We start from the raw sequence: 25,465 nt of genomic DNA, 5'->3' as shown, positions 1-25,465 counted from the left end.
TCCGTCAGACATCCATTAGCCCCTTGCATATTCAGGCAGTGGAGGATTGTGTCGAGTTGAATAAATAAACTGTCTTGGTCATGAACCGAAATGCATACTGTACTGTGTACACAATCTTGCTCAGCGGGATTATTATGGCGACCGAAAGTTCAAAGTACTGTTTAAGGGTTAAAAGAATGTTTTTGTGTTACTTTGCATTATAAATATGCTGTACATAAAGATATTGCTTGCCAATGGCTGAGCATTCTGGGATGGGTTTCCACAGCAACGAGGTGACTGTTATGCTGTGTTCACACAAAACGAGAACGAGGCAAAAAAGCGGACAGTTTGGTATAGTAATCAATGTAGTTCGCGTGACAGGATGCGATGGAGCAACGTGCGAGGCGAATAACGCATCGCGAGCAACTTGTAATTGATCGTGGCACAAGTTTGGCCACTTTGTCACAAGTTAAAAAAATGTCACTTTGGCCGCTCGTCGCGTCGGACAGCCAATTCGCTTCGAGAATGTTCAACTTCACACAAGGGGCAGGAATGAATCATGATGGCCGGTTTGCCGTCATCTGGAGCTACCCAGCACAGTCAGCTGAGCTTTCAATACAAAAACGGAGCCAAGCAAAAGCACTCACCTGGCTTGTGGAACATACCGTTCTACAGCAGCATTTAATTCCTTTTGTTGAACTGTAGTTATTGTGCCAAGATAGCGATAGCGCATGCATTGACAGCACAGTATGTAGCGCAGTATGGACCACTTGATTGCGACGTAGAAACTTTTAATAAATGATTACATCTTTGTAAATGTTTTTCTCTTCAGTGTTTATTCAACAGTTGAGACGAAGTTGTCATGAACATTGACATTTGTTGCTCGTTAAGTGATTCGAGCTACCTTCAATGCCACAATAGAGCAAGTCACTGTGAACAACATCTTTAAACAATTATGGTCAATTGTATCACAAGGTGTCACTGCATTTACTATGGTTCAATACATTTGGAGGAAATGAGAGTGGCATGATGGTAGACTGGTTAGCACATCCACCTCACAGTGCAGAAGTCCCAGGTTCAATTCCAACTCTGGCTGTGTGGAGTTTGCATGTTCTCCCCATGCCTGCATGGGGTGGATCGATGGATTTTGGAGGAAAAGCTTGAGGAAACCTTTAATGTCTACACTTCAAACACATTTTAATTGTCCCATTTCATTGATAATATAAAAAGACCAGATCTCTTTAATCCATTTAATCATTTTCTGAATTTCCGTGAAGTAAAAGCTACTGAAGATTTGAGAAAAAAAACAAAAAAAACAATCGGAAAGGTTGAATGGAAGGTGCACTGTGTCTCACAAGGGTTTCATAGGTTCGATGATTTTGCGGTAAAAGGGCTGCAGTCGCAACAATCTTTGTTAATTCATTTGAGCGGTATATACGTGTTTGCTGCAGTTTGTGGGGCTCCTTGCAGTTAATTCTGCAAAATGAATGAAATCAAACATCATATGACTCCCGGCACAGGGCCTCTGCACAGCAGTCTAAATCAAGACAGAGATGTTGTCTACCATGTGAAGGGGACAGGGAGTATGTTAGTTTCTCTCAGATTGAATTAAACTGAATCCCCCAAAGAAGCACAATCTGCCAGGATTCAGGCCAGCGTTAAGATGACAAGCAGAGCTGTATTGATTCTTTGCAGTTCTCAATCATATTATTCTTATTTCTTGCCTGATTCAATTCCCTTACATTCAGTTTGCAATTCAGTTCATAATTACGGTGATAAAAAATTACAATGAAGCTAGCCAGAGAAATTGGATTACGGTTTTCACACTGTGCTGTTTGATTATATCAACGACCTATTGTTTGGTGGGCTGTGACAAATTTGTGTGTCTGCTTACTGAGGCATAATGTGGCTTACCTGCCCATTTGGGACATTAATGTAATAACTGTTTGAACAAATTAGACTGACGGCATGAATGAATACAGAAAGGTATCTTGCAGAAAAGACTGTATATTTAGGCATCCTTTTTATCTAAAGAAAAAAGCAAACACTGTTTTCTTGAATTTCTCTTCAATAATTCTCTCCAATATACAGTATTATGTGTCAATGTTGGTCCATTTCGGGTCTTCTCCTGAAAGTCATGGTAAAGGGCAGATGTCTCTGTACCGGGGAGAAGCTCAGCCTGCAACATTGATTTGTTTACTAATAGCTGATGGAAACCCTAGAGCGCTTCTCCTCTTTACCACGAGCCATGAGGAGATGAATAATTAATGCCTTTTAGCTCTTTTTCCTTGCTATGAAGGGATTACTGAAAGTCCATTCAGTAATGTAATCCAAAACACATTAAATGGGCCTTTTCAAGCCTTCTGCAGCACTAGTTGTGGAACTAAGCATTGACTTTTCTTCAATGGGGCCTTCTGAAACACTGACCTTGTAGCGCTGGTTGTTTTGCACAATGGTTTAATGACATTGAGCAATGTGTTCCCATGAGGCGTAAAAAAGGAAAATGTATAAAAATACGGAGTATTGACACTGTTTAAAAAAAAAAATACCTTCATTGTTCTAATTTTAAAGTGCTAGAAATCGATGGTGAAAATCATAGGGAATGGATGATATGTTGAATGTTTCCTTTTTATTCCTTTTTATTAGTATTACTTGGCTAATATAGCACATACTGTAAGTCAATCACATTCATTAAATTTGACTAGAAATAAGCCCACTGCAAAACCAGACTCCTATCTATGACTGTCAAGTAAAAATGTTGGGGTCTGTACTTTATGTCAAGACCAAAATGTAATACCAGAGAAAAATAATCTCAATTTCATGAACATATGACTTGGACTATTGGTTTAAAAATGTTTCAAGTGTCTTGTATAACTACTCATACAAAAAGCATGCGAAATTCTTAAAGCCCTATTGTTTTCATGGGCATAAGTCACATTTAAAAGTCTTAATTTATCCCCAGAATAGACGAGGCATCTTATGATGTGGTGCGTCGTATGTGTGCACAGAGTTCCAAAATTTGTCAATTTTGCTGTGTGACATCAATGAGTGCTTCGCTTGATTGATTTATAACCTTTCCTGTCCACACGTCACTTACATAAAAAAGGAGGTTGTGATAGAAGACAGGATGAGGACCTTAAAGGGGGAAGGGTGGGCATGAAAGACGAAGCATGACGTGCACTAAATAAAAAATAAATTAAAAAAATAAAAACGAAACTCTGCCCAAAGAGAAGTTTCAAGATGTAGTCATCAAGATTTTGCAAAAGCCAGCATCGTCTCTGCACAAGACGGACTTGGACATTGACGAGAGGGAACCTGGCATGTTAGATGCGGGACTTCCTCAGTGGTTCATATGTAATACAGATATTGAAAGCTTTCATGGATTTGTGGATGTGCATTGATCAAAACTAAGGTTTTTTTTTTTTTTAATAAAGTACACCCAAACTCAGTTTTGCTCTTGCATATGTGAGCATGCATGCATGCTACACCATGTTTTAGGCTAGTGCTTAATTATATGGTGTGTCTTGTGTGTGTTAAATACTGAAATAGCACCGGCAACTGAGACGACACCTATAAATAAGGTCCGCCTTTTGGCTGCAAAAATCCGTTACCTGGAAATGTTCTCAGGGAATGTGCTGACCAGCTGACTGTGTCACATTCTGTCAACTTCTGTCAGTTAATTTCTGCCTGCCCCAGATTGGATTTCCTACCATGACTTAGCTCCTTCTGTATGTTCCCTGTCTCCTGAGCTTTGCATGCAAGCCAGCCTCAGTGCCTACCTGCCTGGTCCCTGTGATTTCAATAAACCAGTTGCTCACCACTTTTTCCTGTCTCTGCGTACACTTGGGTCCAACCTCTGATTCATAAAATTATTGAACTGCTTACAGTCAAAAGCCATCTGTTACCAAAAGGCATCGACGGACAGCCAAAAAGACTATAGCCTAGTTGGACTCACCCTAATGACCACAAGATGCATCGAAAAGCTAGTTGCACGGCACATAAAGGAAAACAAGGCTCCCACACTCGACCCCCAACAGTTTGCATAAAAAAAGCAATCCACAGAGGACCCAATCGCCACAGCTCTTCACATTGCACTGAGCAAGCTGGAAAACCAGGAGAACTGTGTGAGTGCTCTTCCTCAACTACAGCTCAGCATTCAATACCAACATCTCAGACATTCTCAAAAATAAACTCCTCCTCCTTGACCTGTCCACCTCTATCAGCAGGCCGCCTACAAACTTTATGACAGACTGTCCACAAAGTGTCAAATTCTGCCCACACCCTTGCCCAATAATAACACGATGCCCATGACTGTGTATTGAGTCTCTTATTATACGCATTATACTCGCACAAATGCAGACCAAGCCACCTCTCCGACTCCATCATCAAATTCACGAACAACATCGCCATGGTCCGGCCCATGTGAGGAGGAGATGAGTCTGCTTATAAAGATGGTGGAGTCAAGAGAACCCTCCTCACTCTGAACGCCATTCTGAACTGATCCTGGACTTCCATAGACAGAAAAAGAGAATGAGACAAAGACCCGGCCCTACTCAACATAAGCGGGACCCATCTTGAAATAGTTCACTTTTTCAAGCTCCTTGGAGTCCACATCACCAACGACCTCTCCTGGGCCATCAACACTGGTTGTCAATGTGAAGAAAGCCCAGCAAGGAATCCACTCCCTGAGAGGGCTCAGGAAAAACTACCTTGATGATCAGCTGCTGGTGACCTTGTACTGAACCACAATTGAAAGTGTCCTAGTAATGCATCACAGTGTGGTACGAGGGTGCACTGCACCCAACAGGAAAGCGCTGCGCAGAGTAATCAACACTACTCAGAAAATCACTGGATGTTGTCGGCATTTCCCTGGATGACATTGCTCGCTCCCACTACCTGAGCAGAGCGAGAAACATTGTCAGAGACACAGCTTATCTTGGTTTATTAAGCTAACTGTTGCCCTCTAGTCAGTACAAGAATAATTAAAAAAAAAAAAAAAAAAAACGAACAAAAAAACCCCATCTTTCGATCTTTCTGTCAAGGACAGTTTGCATGTTTTGACTAATCCGCTGGCAAATCTGTGCAGTGTCCGGGCCACATTTAGGGTGTGTGCCAAGAGAGTCACTAGTAGTCTTTATAGTTTCACACTATTATGCCACTTGTTAGAATGTCTTTCTTTCACTTTACCGCTGCACCAGTTCATTAAGTCTGCCAAGAAGGCCTATCAATACAGAGAAGGCCTGACGATGAAAAGACCGCTATGTCAATGGACATCAAAAATTGAGAACTGATTGGAAATATCATTTAGGGCTGCACGATTAAGACCAAAATAATAATCAAGATTATTTTGGTCAATATTGCGATCACGATTATTCATCATGTTTGGTCAAACATGTCTATTTATTGCACTTTTTTTTTAACATGCGGTATATACTGTCTAAACAAGGCTTGATACACAAAAATAAAAATAATAAAGTAAATAAATAAAATAAATAATTATGGAAAAAACTTGAGTGCAAACCATTGAAAAAAATTAAGCCTTTTTAGAACCAAGCACATATTACAGCTGACCTGTAAAAACACTTGCAACAGCCTTAAAGTTAAAAAAAAAAAAAAAAAAAAAAAAAAAAAAAAACAGTACTAAAGTACCAGAATCACTCGAATTGAGTATGGACTTATCAGTCAAAATGTCATTTTTTGTCATTTCAAACCCAGTTTATTCGAATTTTTGCCAATCGGATTTTCCACAATGGGTCTCAATTGACAGCCAGTATGGTGTACTAGAGGCTGAGAAAAGCAGATGCTTTTGGCATTGCATACATGTGGTAAACATTGTCATCTAAAGGCTTCTAGGTTGGAATTTAAACCTGATATCTCCGGAGCGCGCCAGTGAAACCACCTTGTGTTGACACCGCGTCCCACTCTTGATGCGTGGAATCTCGCCGGCTAGTAGATTCAAACGATTGAAATTCTTCCAAGCTTATTTTATTTATTTATTTTTTTAGATCAGACTATTCCCCGGCAAACACCAATAAGCAATAAGTTCGTTAATTAGTCATTAATTAGGGTTAATGTAGTTCATACAACGGGGAGCAAAGGAGTTTTGGGCGACGCAAAGGATGCGTATGGAGTGGTGCAAGATGCTGCGAGACACAAAATTCTGACTGTTTTGCCTGTTCGCAAGAAGCTAAAAAATGTTAACTTTTGTCGCAATAGACAATCAACTTCCTAACGTCCAATGTCTCACATCATAGCGACTGGTTTGCAGATACATGTGGCTACCCGACATGGCTAGCTAAGCTTTCAATACAAAAACGGAGCCGAGCAAGTGTCACGGTCGGGCGGCGCGGCGGGGAGGAACGCTGGCGTGATCGCAGGGGTAGAGGACCCAAAAGCAGAGAGGCTCCGAGGCCAAGGGTGTGGGTGATTGTCTATGTTTAGTAGTCAACAAGCAGATAAAAACAGCAACGGAAAAAGCAGGGTGGCAAAAACTCCAAAAGTGCAAGGTAAACAGAAAAATACTAACAGGCAGGTGAGCACAGGGATTCACAAACGGGAGGCGAGTGACAGGAGACTAGGGAACGATTACTAACGATTGGTGACATGCGACTGCTATGCGGTCCGATAATGTAACAAAAACTCAGCTTAAATACACACACACATACACACTAATGACGGACGCGCAACAACAGCAGGGGCGGAAACAATAGGCAGGGGAAGCGGACTGGTGGTCACACGAGGGGCAGGTAAATGCAGACAGTTGGACCAAATCAAAACTAACGCGAGATGACACAAGAGGAGCTGAAACAGGAACTATTTACACAGAAAAGGGACAAAACCCCCCATAATAAACCCACAACCAAAAACCAACAGAACATGACAAGCAAGAGCACTCACATGGCTTGTAGAAGGGTGAAAGAGGAAATTGGGATAGCTGATATGTACTTCCTTTTTTAACATCTGTTGAACTGTAGTTACTGTGCCAAGATATTGATAGCGTAGCATTAACAGCAGAGTATTCAACACAGTATCGGTTATTTGATTGCGATGTTGAAACATTTTTTTTTCCTGTCAGCACTGCCGCAAAGCATGGGACACGTAACGCAAAAAAATCAAACAAAAAAACAATAAAGGTGTTCTTAAAGCGAAAACGCTGGCTCTGCTACATCCCAGAAAAAGAAATTGAAGTTTTCAGTGGAACTCTCCTTTACCGAACCACTGTAAAGTACACAACACAACCCCCAGTGATGGGGGTGCCCACACCCTCACAAATATTTGTAAAAGCTAAATGCCGGCAGTTAACACTTGGTGACCGAGTGAGCGTAGCGAATTGATATTTCACATTTGGTCTGAATGCAGCATTAGACATGCCTAGGATGCAGTCACAATTGACAGGGTCTTGATTTTGCAAACCATGGCAAATTCTGCATTGTTATATCCCAAAAGAATATACCATCTGTGATTTGGATGTGATCTTATATGATATATTGTCAGGTTTTCACACCAAGACTCAGGCTAGGGTTGTCTCATTTAGCCTTGGAGCCTACTCAGATGAGAGAAAAATAATCTAAGACAAAAAAAAAAAAAGAACAGTCTGTTTCTGGAACAATTCAACGATTGAGATTACACGATTTAGCATAACATATAGTTGACCATTTAGCACAATATACAGGCACAGAAGAATCGGTTCGCTGCACATGACAATATCATTGTATAATTGGATAAACCCAAACGTGAAAGACAAAGATCTTAACAGAAAAGAGAGCACTTCAATGTGGCTTCTCCAAGATGGGATGGAAAGAAGGCCTGACAGGGAAATAGAGAGATGTCAAAAGAAAGAGGACAACAGCCAGGCTGATAGAGACGTTGATATAATTGAGTGTGACTTCTTCCCAGCTCCTTGTCCATCCACAGACAACCCAGGACCTTCAACCAGTTTGCAGGAAACGGGCCAAGCTTTCACCTGCTCACACTTATAATATATACACACAGAGAGAACATCTGGGGTGTGCACCAGTGGACCTAGCCTAGTGCCAACCTGCCTAATAGCCTATGGAGTCAATTATAAGCGAAAAAAAAACTTCTCTGGCTTAATCGCTAATGGTGCCATCTGGATAATTGCGGATTTTAGGGAGCAACTTTTGCTTTCTTCCTCTTACCTGGTCATCTAGGGATGTCTCGTCAGATTAGTGGCCTCTTTTCCGAGCAATGAAGTAGAACCACGCCAATTTTTTTTACTTATTTTAATGAAGTCCCCCTTTTTACTTTGCAATCCTTCAGAGTACATTTAAAGGCCCCATTTGATGTCTTTTTAGGACAATAACAACCCCTGCAGGGCAGCAGACGAGGTCTAAGTGTCTCATCTTAGCTAAAAAAGCCTGCAAGTTTTATTGTTTGTTGTGTAATTAAGCACATGGCCTAAAATGTTGCTGCAGCAACTCACTCGTCTTCCTTTTTCCCTTTCGTACAAATTGGGTGAATTGACTTCTTAACGTTGATTTGGGTCAGTTTGTACTTTTACCAAAATTTTAATGAAGAACACACGTGACATTAATTGTATGAGAAAAATAATATCATGACCATGACGTGATATTTAATTATTAATTTATGTATGTGTGTTTGTAAGTATGCATGCATGTACTGTATGTACGTATGCATCTATTTATTAATTCTTTTTTTTTTCTGAACAGTAAAGCATAATGGCAATGACAATGATAATCATAGCAGGCTGTATATTTTTCTGAATTTATTTGAATAGATGAGTTTGAGTTTGAAATGCCTCCACAAGATGTTGGGTTGAATTTGAATTACAGGAACTGGAAGCAAATTAAATTCCATTAAATTCATACAATTAAAAGAAACTCATTCTCATCATACATCAGTGAGGATGAGACAATGTCTATCATTGGTGAGTGTCAAACAAAGTGTCCAAAATCTTCGGGCAGTCATTTTAAAGACACCATACTTTAATATTTATAAATTAAGTGTCGCGTGCATGAAGGCCTAATGATCAGAATAGAATAAAATTCATGTTTTAAATAGGTACAGCATATATCCTGTAAATCTTCACTGTAAAACGGACTACAAATTTGAATGATGAATTCCTACAGATTTCATGGAATTTTGATTAAACTTCTTACAATTTCCGTTTTAATTGCAATTCTGCTTCTTGTGTTCCACTTTCATTAAAATTCAAGAATCGAAACATAATTCAGGCAAGATTCACATCCAAACTCTGCGTTGTACAGCTCTGAACAGTATCAGAAATGGAAATGGATGCAGCTTAGAAAAGGGTCCGGTGTCTTTGGTATAGTGTGATGAATACAAATGTATCATAAAGATACATTAGATAAGCTGCTACCTGGCAGTTAATGATGGAAACACAATTATTATATCCCCAAAGACAGCTGGGATAGGCACCAGCAAGCCAGTGACCCTAGTAAGGATAATCGGCTATAAAAATTGATGGAGGGATGGATAACTAAACACTTGCTGAAGAAAATAACTATGCCCCAAGGTAAAAAGAATTTCTTCAAACAGTCCTTTTCCTTCCTTTTCCATTGTGACAGTCAGGAACCTTTGAAGGTTAAATAACTTTATTTTTTCTTTGCCCGAGTTTATACAATGCTCTGAATAAGTAAGTGGTTTGGCTGTTTTCGATTGGACTTTGAGCCTTGGTCCCAAATGGTTTTTGAACAAGCTATGGCAATCATATTCCTGCTAAAGGACGATCCCATCAGAATGTTATCCCGCTCTCATTGTCTAGCTTGCCCGCACAGCTCGCTTGCGTGTCTGCACTTGAGGGGCGTGCCGCAGGGTTGGTGGGGTCTTCCGAAGGAGCGGGTAGGCCGAGGACCGGCTCCATATCCGGTGAGCCTTGCCATTTGCTCACTCGGCCCGCCACGGTTCATAGAGGAGCCGGGTGTCAAAGGCTCTATTGCAAGGCTGCCAGGTGACGGCAGCGCATGAGCACACATGCACGCACAGCCACAGTGAAGTAAAGGAAAACATGGAAACAAATGACCTTGTTGACACAGGATTTTTTTTTCTTCTCTGTTGTAAGTTCAAACACTAACAAAGCAACAGATGAAGACAGGCTGCACCAGACATTTTGAAATCGCATGAGCCCGATTAGAAAAGAGAGACTTTTTCATGTACATTTGCAAATAAGAAGTCAAGCCCTTGGATAGCGATACATACAGTAGGTACTTCCCTCTGAGCAGCTGGCTCTATTGCGTGAGTTCCGCCATGGTCTTACACCCTAATATACCCTAATACAAGCAACATGTGTCATTTTCTGACACATGTTGCTTGTAATATTTCTAATGTTTGTAAAAAAATTAAAACAATAATTTAAAAAAAGCATCATATTACTAAAGAGTTCATAAGCACATCATCAATAATTTAAGGCTTGCTCCATTGCTTGTATATCAACACCACTCTTTCACTGCTCTTTGTGACTAACAGGTGCCAAGGTCGGGTAATTTGACAAATTTTCATTTAGTCCTCCCATACCAGCCACACAGTGTGACTGACGTGCCCCGAGCTATTCAATCTACAAATTAGTTCTGGAGTTTCTTCTTTATTTTATTTTATTTTTTTAAACCGCTTATCGAGCTAGTTTTTTTTTTCTTTTAATGGCCTAAGCAGTTTCTGAGCTCTGATATTTACGCCTCTAAATGGAGGCATCCTTATGGACCTACGTAATCATCTTGGGAACTAAAGTATAAACACTCCATGTACCCAATGGTGCCCAGGGCTGGCCAAGCCCACTCTATTACATAGACCCTTTGATAACTGCCAGTGATTTAGAATACCTGCATATTTACATTGAAATTTATATAATGAAATGAAAATGATTCTTTCATGAAACTTTGGCTGTGCATGCCACACATGGCCACCCATAATTCAGGTTTTGTGACATCGTGACCACCCCATCGAAACATTTCTGCCCTGTGTCAGATTTCTCAATAATTCAGATTGAAGACAAGAACACAACCTGAGTCTGGGTCAAATCTTCCCTTGCAAAGAACATCAACATGTTCTAAAGCGACCTCTCCAACTTTGCGGTTTAATCATATCTTAAACAAGGTGTGGTTTACAACTTTAACAAAGACCTGAGCGTGGAAGTGTTATTGCACTACATCGGGTAGGCGCTGCTGTAAAGCAGTAACGTCAAGTGTCAAAATCACTGCGTCTACGGTATTATCGACACACACCGCAGAGCATTAAAGCCGCAAAAAGTGAAGCGTCACAAGGGAGCCTTGATATACTGTACTGACAGTTAACATTAAAACAGATATGTTTTTTTTTAACTGTAAAAATAGCGTGAGCTTGGAATAAATGAAACAACGTTACATTATTTTCTATGAGAAACTGTGTTTTAATGTCAACCAACTTCACGGAACAGAGGTAGAGGTTCCATCGCATTCTGGCATTTCAAACTATCCCTTGCGGCTCACGGCAGCAGTATCAATTTCTCCTTTTACAGCAAGTGATATTGTGACAAATTCAGCCCAGGCAACAGCCAGGAGAGCCAAGGGCCAGGGGGTACAGGGTTATTTATCGAGAGCTGGAAAAAGTGACAGCGAGGGCAATGGGTGGCCAGGTAGACGCGCAAGGCAGTGAAGAGTTGAGGCGACGCTGAGATTGTCCTAAAAACACAGGGGACGAGAGGGAGTCCATAGGCACAGAAGGCAAAGATGAGAGTGGAATGGTCGGGGAGCAAGAGAGATTGAAAAAACACATTTACTTTGCGTCTGGCATAGTAGCGCTCACAAATTAAGCTTGGCATGAAGGACAATTTGGAACCACAACAGACGGTCCTCTAAATGAAGGACACTGAAGGGAGTGAAATGGAGAGTGAAACATAATTATGGGTTGTTGTTTATTTTTATTTATAAAACCATCTTGTGTTGGCAGGTGTTTTTTTTGTTTTGTTTTTGTCACAGTAAATTCTATGTATGTACAGCTGGTCCTAAGTTTTGGACAGACTGACATATGACATTGTGAAGTTCCCAACAGTAAGATTGCATCACGAGGCACACTCGGCTTACTGTTGGACTTTTACGTACAGATTTGTATCGGTGCAGTAAGAACTGAACCCAGGGGCAGATTGTCACAGCTGAAAATGATCAAGGTCATATGATGTGCACAGCACATCGTAGTTTGGTGTAAGGTGGCATGTTAACTTAAGTCACCATGGTAACAACAGCAACATGAAAATGTTTTACAACATAAACACAAGTAGATGCTGAACAAAGCAGCACACCTCGGTGTTTGCTGGAGGAAATGTCACTGTACCTTTAAAAAGTCTAAACCTGATGCAAGCTCAACTTCAATAGATGTAACACGTAAATATATCAATTTACTTGGCTAGTTTTAGCAATTTTTATTATTATTTTATTATTATTCTCAGTAGCTAAAAAAATGTTAATAGTTAATTTGATCATTAAATTCTTTTCATGTACAATGAATATCTTTAAAAATACATTTTAACACTTGTTGTTGACTGAAAATGATGTGATGGATAGTTAGCTGAACCTTGAGTATGTGATGACATTTTCAATCAACAGCAAGTGGCAAAATGTGATTTAAAAAATATTCGGGATTCATTCATAGAAAAATAATTTTGTTATCAATCACAGATTAAATGCTTTCCTCCTGAAAATGTCTAAATAGGTTTAGAAGCCCTTTACAAAAGATGTGTATTTTTTCAGTGTATTATTGTATGCCCTGGCTTTTCATGTTCAATTTGTGTCGCCAGGCTGTATGTAATTTGCCTGCTCCTGGAGGCGCTAGGGCGTATGCTTCAACAGTTGCGGGGATTGTCACATGCGCAAATGGATACTTGAATGGGCCCATATACTGAAAATGATGTAGTCATATGATATACTGGAGTTAACAGACGTCTGCAATAGCCAATTGAGTCATAAGATCCCCATCTAGAGGCCTCACGTTGAACATGACATGAGTGGATGCGCACTGCAGGAAGGCGGTGCGATGCTCAATAACCAAGCTACATGGTGTTGGCTTAGGCTGATTAAAGGCGTAGCGGAGCTATTAGCTAAGCAGTCCCGACTTGGCCATTTTTCTGACTGGGCTACCAGAGGTATGAGCTAACCCTAACAAATAGCTCTGCTGGGAATGCTTTTTGTTTTTGTTTGTTTGTTTGACCATGGCAGCAACGAGACACCAAAGCACCGCTGGACACATGCGATACAGTGCCTTTAAAAATTTCTTGGGGCACCCGAATGGATATACATTATTGTACATTTCAGTTCGAAGGTAAAGAGAGCTCTTCAATGTACTACGGTGCTTTTAAAAAACTTATGGGAACACCCAAGCTGATACACAGTACATTTCAGTGCGAAGAGAAAGGCAGCATGAAGAGATCAAGAAAAATTGGGAGATATTGAAAAGACTGATTGTGACCACTGTTTATTTTGGTGAGTGCAAGCCTTATCTTCATTTATTGTTTCATTTTTAATATGTTTGTGTTATTTCATTCATATTCAATTAATAGTAACGGAATAAAATGATGTTCTTTGAGTAAACTGCCATTTGTAATTTGGACTTCATAAAATTTCATGGATATTTATATAAATGATTATTCATTTTTTTAAGTTTTGACAGCAACATGTATAATGACACGTTTTAATGGCTGATGCAGGTTTATTGACATTTAAAAGCGCCTGAAAATAGCCTGTGTGGTCCAGGAATGTGTACGTGTGCGCATTTGGGATATTTATTTGAGAGTCTGGCATCACAGAAGGCGTACGTATGAAAGTCACGGATATATAAGTGGGCCCCCTTGTTACAAGATGAATCCGTTCCGCAGTTGGAATCATATGGCAAATTTGCTGTATAGCGGGCAATCCAAACCTATGTTAAATAGCTAATGTTTTTAGAACCCAAAGTAAAAACATCAAAATTGTAAGACCAAAATAATAATCAAAATAGTATAGTATGTGCGACGTAAATATAATATACATGTATATAATCAGAAAAAAAATAATCAAGAGTAAATAAAAAACGTACAAAGGATTTATTTAGCTTTGAGTGGCACTTGTTATGCCCATTTCCCTAGTAAGGGTAGTATTATCTCCAGTTTCGTTTCCATATACTGTAAATCATCTTCTTACTTCTCTCTTTAACATCACTAGCAATCTTGGGAGCCATTGCTAACCCATTCAAGTTTGAATTAAGCAGTAAAATGCACTATAAATACGGTTTTGTAACCACTCAAGATAGAAAAAAGCTATACCACTCCACCATTCTGAAACGAGTGAGGTCGACCAATAGCAGACCAGCATTGTAGTGATTTAAGGAGACATTGTCACATTGTCGTTGCATGGAGGCATTGACAGCAAAGGAAAATAAAAGCAATAACCTAAAAACGCATGCAGATGGAGACAAAACAACACAAATACAGCCAACCCCCTAGGGTAATGGTGGTTGTACTTGGTGCAAAGCGGGTAAAATACTGCAACATGAAAAAAACGTAAGCCAGGGACGCTGTAACCCGGGTCCACTGTATGTATGTATGTATGTATGTATGTATGTATGTATGTATGTATATATATATATATATATATATATATATATATATATATATATATATATATATATATATATATATATATATATGTAAATAAAATGTTTTTTTATACGTAGAACAGTATGTTCTTTGTGTACAATAAAATAAACAAATAATAACTTGAGTAAAGTTTTCAAAAGATTTTCATTTCATTCAAAGCCCCCTGCAGTTCCCTGCAGCATAATTACATATTTGCATGTGTGTTGTTCTCCCAGCAAGGTGAAGTTGTTTTGCAACTTCAGCTCAACCCTTGGTGTGCCTTCTTTACAAAACAAAGTTAGTCGCTCACAGGCGATGTGAGTTGAAATCCTTCCTGCCGATCGGCTCTCCGGTAGACTTTATAGGTGAAAAATCATCCTAGTAGGCATCCCAGTGTTTAATTCTTGCAATACAACTTTCTCTATTCAAACACAAAAAAGACTTGCATAAGACATGCAGCCCTAAATCACACTGGTTATCCAATAGTTCACATGAAACAAGCAATGAGGCAAACAAATTGCAAAATGGTTCAATTCAATAAAACACAGCAGCACAGGCATAAAAAGAACAAACCACAAAACAATGTCTAAAAAGTCCCCAAAACATTTTCTACGACAAACTGGAGCAACGTGTAACAAATGCCAGCTCTTTAAGTGAAAGCCTGGCGGTGGCAGGCGCTGTGACGGTGGAGTAAAACAAATGTGCCTTTGATTTGTTATTATTTGTATGGGAAGGGGTTAAAGAAATAAGTGTGGGGGTCTAACAGCACTCTGACAAATGGAGAACGGGGTATATGAACCATGAAATGAACACTCTGGCAATTGGAAGGTAGGAGGCTTTCAGCACCATGGTCAGCAACAAAGTGCCTGCAACAGCTCATTGCTTGAGCGATGGTATTCACAGAGCTAAAAAGAGCTGGGGAAAACGACACAACACAAGAAAAAATAGCGGGGAGTGTGGAGGGAGGGGCGGTGGCTGGAAAAACGGGATGTGAACCAGTATGATAAGAAGTTTGGTAATTTTAGAAAAATATGTTTATCATTCACGACAAAGGGGAGGACAGTACTGCAGGCAAAAATCAATAACTTCATTGAAATTGGGACACGGTAAGCATGATTTATTTCAGAACAGAATGAAATAAAGCAAAATGGAAAATTAGTTGGAAATAAGGTCAGGGTGTATTTTTACAGCGACACTTTGTAAAAGTAGCCGTCCTTGCCACTGTCAGCCTGTCTGTCTCCAGGTGTATGGGAGTTTATCTGGGTAGAGCAGAAGGTAGAGCCGAGATAAAGTTAAAATAAGAAAATAACCTCCACCACCTGGCTCCCCCATGGCTTGTGAATTTGCCATTTTCTCATTAATTGTTGTGGCTGTCCCGTATACATCCATTAAACAGTAAATAAGTCATTAACTATGCTGCCTGCCGGTTTGCCCCAAGGCAGGACCTGTATTTGTCGTGAAGAAATGGAAGTTGTGGGCCCTGTAGACATGGAGGCCAAGGTTAATGTAGTCGGAATGATGACGGCCATCCCTGACTCCGCTCTGTTTCAAACACCCAAAGCCAGCACTCATCTTCCTTAATACTGTGCCGCATGACTATTTGTGTGCATCTGATATGAGGTTATAAGGCTCCAAGAGATCATTTCATATATAAATGGCAATATTAATTACTACGTCATTTTTACAATAGCATTTTGCAAATGAGGGTGATTAAAAAAACAGAAAAGTAACTTCTGCTAGTTTCTAAAGGCCTCACTTGTATTAACCATGCTTTATATAACATTTTATACAAAGACTAGTTATAGGACATTACTTTTAAATGCAAAAGTGACCTTCTCTTGTTGGGCAACCACAGTGTCTTATCTTTTATAGGTTGAACCTTTTCTAATTCAAAGAACAGACGTAAATGATTTTCTGACTGCATTTGCTTTATAATACACAAGGCCATACCATTCACAGTATCTGCATTAGTCATTTGGAAATGTCTATACAAAATAAACAAATTTACATTCCTGGTATCAAAGCCTTGGTTTGGTATTGGGTGTGTCATTAACCATCAAGGATCATTTTAAATCCAAATGTGTTCTAGTAAAGTGATAGGAACTGGGCCAGCCACATAAAAATTGTACATACATATTTAAAAATTTTGTCCCAAATAAGTATAATAAGTGCATATAATATATATATATATATATATATATATATATATATATATATATATATATATATATATATATATATATATATATATATATATATACATTTGAGTGCCGCTTGTTATCCCAAACAATAGCAGAACTGTAGTGATGTGTTGCAGGGAGGGCAACTGAAAATAGGTGTAATTACCTAAAAATCCCTGCAGATGCAGACGAAAGGTCATGACAGTTACAAAATCGGGAAGATGTCATAAAGATGGGAGGAAAAAACTATTCCACAACGCAATTAGAAAAAAAATGTGAGTCTGGAACGTTGTAACAATGGGGTCCACTGTGTATATATAAATATATATATATATATATATATATATATATATATATATATATATATATATATATAGTTAACATGGTGCACATTTCTTAAAGCTCGTATTCCATCAAGGTTGACCTTGTGGCAACCTTGTGGCGGCCTCTGTGACCTTGTAGTGTGTCCTCTGGCGAGCTTGAACAAACTCAGAAGAACTGCTAGGTTCACGAGCATTCACCTAAGTGGTACTCGGTGTGATAAGAAAAATTCTAGATTTTATTTAAAAATACACGAGAAAAAAAATATAGTTATTATTTACCCAGATATTTGGGAAAAAAAGTCACTTTAGAGTTGTAACTTTAAAACCGTGAAACCACAATATTTTTGCTCAGTTGTTGTACTGTCAAAATCTAATATAGGCCCATATCTATGGGTGATGGGATGTCAAAAGTAAAAATTTTATATTAACATCCCACATCTCAGTTGCCATTCCTTATTCACAGACAAAATGTGATGTTTTTTTATGACTACTTATTCCATGGAAGTCATTCATTGAACTATTTGCTTCATGCCTTCATGCTCCCCTTACAAACACATACTGTAATCTGGTCCACCCCAGCCAAAATCCAGCAATCAGCTTTTTCCAGCTGTCTCTTAAAAAAAAAAAAAAAAGTGGTGTGTGTGTGTGTGTGTGTGTGTGTGTGTGTGTGTGTGTGGGTGTGGGTGTGGGTGGGGGTGGGGTTCTTAAATTATACCAATATAGTCGATGTCATATTTAAATGGTTGATGTCATATTTAAATGGTCCAAAACTAAACTATCTCAGATTCAGTAGTGAGCAAGATACTTCAAAACCGTAATGCATTATTTCTTATCACTGTCATTTCAAAGTAATTAGTTACATTACAATATTAATGTATTTGAAATGGAATGCATTAAATTACTATTGCATTACTTTTATATTACTCTCACCTACGTAACTGGACATATGGATTTGCCATTACAAATGTAGCTCATTGCGCTCATTACACATTCAGCCCAAAAACAGTACAAATCATTTAATCAGTATCGCATTGTAACCCTTTAAAAACAAGATACAAAATATTTTTTGGGTGGTGTTATTATAATTGGCCTGTAATTAAAGGCTATGTCTCATGCTCACACTTTCATGCTCACTAAAATGTAACCAGAGAGACACATACTGTATATCGCACGCAGGGAAGGACAGAAATGCTTTGTTTCCGTCCCACCCACCTCCAGACCATCAAAATGTGCTTGTGCAAGTGGGTTGGATTAAAAAAAAAGAAAAAAAAAAGAAAAGAAGTCATTCTTAATTACACATTTGTCAAATGAAAACCATTCTGCCTCCGTTTTATGAGCTCTCGCAGTCGGATTAATTCACCAATCTTCACATCCCGACTGCTCATTATATAGCAAACTTCAACAGTACTCTCTTATTTTACCTGTCTTTTCATCCATTTCAAGATTTCCACGTTTGGTCCTCAGCTTTTTCATATGACTCACTCGATGTGCGATCTGGTAATCACTGGAAGAAGCTGTTCCTTGGGGATTCTGTGCACACGTAGGTTGTCAGTTTTCGATGTTGAGTAATGATAATAAGAATACACGAGAGCTAAGGAAACACCCTTGATTCTTTTTTTCACATCTTCCAGGTACCATCAATGCAACAACAAGCTTTTGTTTCTAATGAAATCAGTCATTATATGGACATTAGACAGAGTTTATTCAGGTATCAACTCGTCACTAAAATAAAATAAAATAATCTAAAAAATAATAATAAAAATAAAATAATCATTAAAATATGGATGTAACTTTCAACTTGAGATTTGTACTAAAAAAAATATGTAATATATATCATACTATAAACTTTTTTACTTTCTCAAAATTTACTTTATGCATTGTGAATGATGGACAACGTTTGCCAGTGTCCAAATGGCATGACGAAAACAAGAACACACATTTGTCAGTTTTCTCTTTGAGTGTGGGCTGGAGGCTAACAAGTACATTATATTCTACTTTTATTTATCACTTATGAGCATTTAAAGAACAGTCATTTAAGGTGAGACTCTCTGGTTTATTTGTTGATAGCTTTACCTTTATGTGCTAGCTGTACAGTTGGCTATAAACACATTAGCAATGATGTGCATCGTCTACTAATCCCTTAACTTCATACACTTTGATTTCAATTGTAACCTTTTTCCTGCTGGGAAATGAAAATATGGTCCTTAAAGTGTGGTTCCAAATAAAGGTCAAGATGGGTAAATTGAGCAATATTGCAAAGTTTGAAAAAATAGCTAATGTTCTATTTTTGTGTCTAGTCCCTTATTTACCAAAACAGTTCACCTGAAATCGCCCATTCCTTGCACCCACCATTTGATATGCCACATATTTATTGTCATTGCTAAAAAAGAGCATTCTGATGAAGGTCAATAAGTAATGGGTAACATGGATATTTATTTGAGCCAGAAAAGGCCTCTGATATGCCCTTTATGTGCATATGTATAACAAAACATTATCATAGCAGCATGTAGTGTGATTTTCTTAGTGAATACGCTGTTAACATGGTAATAGCTAAGATCAGAAAAACACACCAAAGAAGAAAAAAAAAAAAAGAGCAGTCGGTGTCACTACTGGTACAATTAGGGCTGCAAGACTATGGCCAAAATAATAATCACAATTATTTCAGTCAATATTTAAATCATTATTATCAATCACGATTATCCATCATGTTTGGTCAAACATTTATTTAGTGCCTTTTTTTTAAACGAGCAATATATGAACAAGGCTTCAGGGCTTGGTTCTTACAAATAATAATAAATTAAAATAAATATATGAAGTAAATAATAATTAAAACAAACTCACAAGACATGGCAAAAACCTGGCAGGCAGGGCAACATAGCTAACTTACTTGCTGAGTGCAAACTAATGAAAATAATTAGCCTAGTTAGAACCAAGCACATTATTTACTTATAAGCAAAATCAATTACTGTACCAGTCAAAATGTCATTTTCGGTCATTCAAACCGCGTTTATTGCAATTTTTTGCCAATGGGATTTTTCAAAATGGGTCTCAATTGCTAGCAAGCACTGTATATATTAGGAATCAGGTGAGAAACTTAATGCCATTTCACACAGATAAATGATATGTTAGGGTGAGAAAAGCTGAGGCTTTTGTCATGCAAACATGTGGGAAACATTGCCCCCTGATAGTAGGATGACAAAGTCCTTGATTTGACTTGTATTAAAAAACAAAAAGTGCTTGACTTTTTCATATCGCAGAGGATCAGCTTATCGCGATTAAATTTTGATTAATTGTGCAGCCTTCGGTAAAGTGAAAAATACATTTGGAGATTCTGCACGACTAGACTCTCATCAAATGTGTGAAATTTTGAGAAAATAGAATCATCTGGGTCATGCTACAACAGCTAATGGTTTTATGTTGAATCATCAGACGAAATGACGTAATATTCAGTTTAAGCAATGTTCCTTGTTTGAGACTTTTATGACTAATTTTCAGTTATATAAATACAATCAGTTTTACACAATATATAAAATGTGAAAATAATTATTTTTGTTGCCAACTGGATTATCGGGGTCAGTTAATTGTTTAGGACTCTGACTCCATTTTGGTCTCATTAAAGTGATTTTTCAAGCATTTTTAAGTAATATAATACAAATTAAATTACATTAAATTATGAAAAATTTAATATACAAAATGACATCCGAAGAATACAACAAAAAATTGGAGGTGGTAAAATTTTAAAAAAATAGTGCACCACAGACTGTAGACTAATTTCTGTCATTGTTGAGTTAAAACTGAATAGCTGGAGGCCAAATGGTGCCAGCAAAATGGCTGCCGATTGCTCATTAGAGCACCTGAGTAGGAATGGTGACTCAGTCTGCAGTCAAACAAAATACAGATCAAAGAACAGCAACAGGGTAACACGCAAGCTTCACTTAAGAGTTTTACTCTGAAGACACCAATGGTTGGTGAATGTTCTTTGTTTTATTTTCATTGAAATGAATAATTTAAAGTTGTACCTGCACTGCTTCTTTTGTTTAACTTGAGTTATACTGATTCCAACCCAACCATTGAATCCATTCTGTGTTTGGTAGGTTTAAATGTTAAAAAACTGAGGAAAGGGCTGATTTGGGCAATTGATTTGTTTGGTACATTTTTTATCTTAAATTATTCCATTTGTTTGATGTGGTCATGTCATTTGAGAAGATAGAAGAATGGTGTTTACAATGACGGCAAAGCCTGTCAAATACTGATATCCTAAGTGCATCGTGGCATGCATTGTGGGTCAGTGGCGCCATGTATGTCCATAAAGACGTCTGGCTCAAATGTCCCAAAGCCTTGACGGAAGGCTAGTGCCACTTGAGTGCTTTTAATTTTACAAAATTAATACCAACGTAAAACGAGACGTTAAAAAATAAATAAGTAAATGTTTTCAGATGTGACCGACTCCACTGGATTAATTTGAATTCCCAATGAGTTACACGTTTACTTAAGTCCAATTTAGTACAATCTGAATTAACATTGCTATAAAGGCCCCAATCAAATATGGCAAGTTCAGCTCGTGTCATTTGTGTATTATTAAACCACCACAGGCTACAATGTAGACTCTATTCCTGGTGTATCACATTATACAGTTAATCAGTGCATGCTAATCTGGTGTCTAGGATGATTTTGTTGTGTAAAAACTAATTGGAAGCAGCATTGAATCCAATCAGTCTGGTCAGTCCCTAAATGCAAAATAAAGTCTTCTGAGTTATGACAGCACAAATATCACTAGTACATCCATAAAATTATTCTGACCATGAATAAAAAGAAACTGTTTGTATATTGATCGCAGCAATGGAAAATAAATCATGGATTTCAATAAACGACACAGTTTGGTGCTTGTGCTTTTCCAGCACATTCAATACTCAGGCTTTTCTGATTTCTTTTGATGAAGAAAATATTTGTCCACTTTTTTTCAGTGTGAATAAATGATTCAAAGAACTAGTATCTCATGAAAAATCTGGCACCTATGAAAAGGGTGTTGAGACTTTTTGGAAAAGCTGAATACGCAAACACACCCACATCAATATATCACGTATCTACCGTGATAAACGAGGCTTCACTATATATATATATATATATATATATATATATATATATATATATATATATATATATATATAATATATATATATAGTGAACCCTCGTTTATCACGGTAGATACGTTATTGGCCGCGATTGCTGAAAATCCGTGAAGTAGCGCCCCCGCTTTTCACATTAAAAAGAATAAACAAACAAAAAAAATAGTACATTTTGGGGTTAGGGTCATACAATGAAGTACAATGTCATGCACAAAACATGCTTTTCGTTAATTTATTCTTTTTAATGTGAAAAATGGGGGCGCTACTTTGCGGATTTTCAGCTATCGCCGCCAGTGCTGGAACGTATCTACATGAAACACAAAAATTAAGGATTCAATTTTGGAACTGTCATACAATGACAAAAATTAAGGATGCTTAGCATTGTTGTCACAATTTCAAGTATTTTAATTTTAGAATTATGAAAATGTTATATTGAAAAGACTAACTTTGCAGCATTAATAGTATGTAACAGAATATTAGAAGTTGGACTTGGTACTTTATGCTATTTTTAGTTCATCAAAAAGGGTAACACACTTGTTGTTGTTGTTGTTTTTTGTTTTTGTTTTTTTAGATAAAATCATAATCAGATGATTAATTACTGTAACTGACAAAGAAGGCATTACTTAGCTGGCCCGCTCTTTAGTAGTGATGGCTGCATTTTACAATAGCAGATTGTCGGCATCCTTTGGAAACAATAAACCTGTGGTCGACAGACAGCTTAGCCCACCAACCCACTGTTAAATTATAACCATCAGCTCACACGAACGCCACCCCTCCGCCCCTCTGGATCTAAACTCTCATCCATAGCACCAGGAGAACAATCTGCAGAGTAATTAGCCTTCGCCAACAGACACTTACATAGAGAAGGAGGACGTTTGGCTTGATTAAATTATTAAACCACACAAACAACAAAACAAAAGCAGCATCAAAGAGGCACTGTGGTTCTCCTCGCTGTTCCCTAAATACAGAATACAAGGAGTGTGTTCTCCCAAGCCGCTAGTTGGCATAATTAGCCAAGTGTGTGAAGTTGTGCACAAGCGTGTCTTTGTGGGAGTGCGATTGCTGTGATTGGACCCCATTTCTCCGACTGCGATCTAAAATAACCAGGTGGTTAATGACGATATTACGACAGGCGCCCCCTCCCACTGTACCCCTACCTTCATGCATCAACATGCACACAGATACACACATACCTCGAAACAATAGTCTAATTACAGCGTTTATAGCACCTTGCCTTTTGCAACGCGCATCTCTCAATCCCCCAGCATGCAAATCTGTGGGTCTGGAATTGAATTTAGAGCGTGTTGAGGAGTGTGCTGGCATGAAAAGACCATTTCATTATAGTGGCAGTTGTTTCATTTGTGGAGCAGCAGATTGCTAAGGCCTTCTATCCAGAGTGCAATCTGTATTCATTACTCGGTTTAAAAAAAAAAAAGGTTGATCCATGCCCCGACACCGGGCTCATCATTGCATGCAGATGTGCACAAGCTCTTTGATGTCCTTAACCACATAAAGATGCTTCCTTGAAAACTCTCAAATATGTGTGTCTCTATTAATAACATTACATACAAACTCACAAGGGTCACCAAATAACAAAATATTCACAATTGAAATGGGTGCCTATTCAGAACACTGCTATACACTGAGCTGATCAGCATAAAAGCATTTTTTAAATTACTTTGAGTTAGATCCTTTTAAAGGAAATTATGTGTAGCATTAGTATATATGAATATATCAGCTCATATATAAAGTCATAAACCTGATTCTGTGAATACACATCACATGCATATTTGAGTTTATACCATCTGATCGGCTTGATAATGATTGGCAGATATTTGCCATTTTTTGCAATGTCGGCAATCAACTGTAATGTCATAATTTCCAGACACAGCAATGATGTCAGTAAGCCGTTCTCCAAATTCTATGCTGGATGAAGCTTCTGAGGAAGCTTTATTTGCACTAGTGCGCGGGTTAATTTTTTCAGAGCTATAAGTATGTTTGCTGAAGCATAATTTTCTGTTTGCATTATTTACTTGGTGCTGTAAAGGAAATACAATTCAATAATTTATTTATGGTAAGTTATGACATCCATTGTTTCTGTCTCAAAATTTACGTATTTATTTTTGCTAAACCTTGCCAGTTTATGAATGCCTTCTAGAGGTCATTGATGTTTTCACCTGTGCACCTGTTATATCAGTGCACAATCACATCAAATGAACACAAACTGAAAAGATTTTTTTTCTTTTAAATCCTTGCAACCAGTTCAGTGTACCCCGCATACTGCCTGAAGAGAGAATAGGATAGGCTCCAGCATGCCCGTTACCCTCGTGAGCATGAGTGGGTAAGAAAATGTATAGATGGATGGATGAATGGATTTTGAAGAATTGAATTTTGAATTGAAGACAGACAAAAGGATTTTTGCTCATTATTACACTTTGATTGATAAGGAGTCACCAATGCCGCTCTTAATGGATGCTGCTGTTTTTTTGTTTTCACCATATTTCTCTGAGCACAAGTCAAGTTTTTTTTCCTCATTTTCAACTCCCATGTTAGGGGGGTCGACTTATGAACGCAAAACTCCAAACAGACCAATTATGTCCACATATCTGTATTTGAAGAACATTATTTCGACAGCGAATTATGTAATATCATGTCAATTACCAAGCTTAATAACTCTAATACCTCAAATTCGATATAGTATGCGTATGTTTTAGAGCATAGGTGTTGAAGTCCAGTCCTCGAGGGCCGGTATCATGCATGTTTTTTTCTCAAGGACACCTGATTCAAATAATTAAGATCAAGCAATATCAGCTTGCTAATAAAATAATCATGTGAATCAGGTGTGTTGGGGAGAGAAAACTGGAAAACATACAGGATACCGGCCCTCGGAGAATGGAGTTCGACACCTAGGTTTTAGAGTGTTTGCACAGAACATAGCAAAAATGCACTTTTGTCTGAGTGTCGTCTAATTCCCTCTTGTTTGTCAACAACGAGGCTGTGGACATTTTTTTTTGGTGGACTGACGCATCAGGAGAAGGAAAAGACGGCTTTATTTGTCTCCTTTCGCCCTTGGGCTCATGTTTCATTCAATCAAACCATATTAAATATGTAGTAGTTAATACACAAGTTTGTTTGCATTTATTGTAATGAACCATACTTTGTTCATGTTTACCGATATACCCTACAGCATACATACAGTACAGTGTTTTTAGCACAGAAGTGCGGCAGAAGTATCTTGACATGATGAGTGCTTACAAGACCACATGACAGTGTTTTGGC

At 38.2% G+C, this 25,465-nt stretch overlaps 1 protein-coding gene across 2 annotated transcripts in view; it reads right to left on the bottom strand.

Moving 5' to 3' along the window:
• agbl4 (AGBL carboxypeptidase 4) overlaps window positions 1–25,465 on the bottom strand; it is a 434,905-nt gene that overhangs the window by 365,599 nt on the left and 43,841 nt on the right. The gene's annotated exons all lie outside the window — the stretch shown is intronic.

Source organism: Hippichthys cyanospilos, chromosome 10 (assembly GCF_059441005.1).
Source record: "Hippichthys cyanospilos isolate Australia breed blue-spotted pipefish chromosome 10, RoL_Hcya_1.0, whole genome shotgun sequence".
In the NCBI taxonomy this organism is placed as follows: Eukaryota; Metazoa; Chordata; class Actinopteri; order Syngnathiformes; family Syngnathidae; genus Hippichthys; species Hippichthys cyanospilos.
The sequence above is the reverse complement of the archived record's forward strand: the minus strand, read 5'-3'. Positions and strand labels throughout refer to the sequence as shown.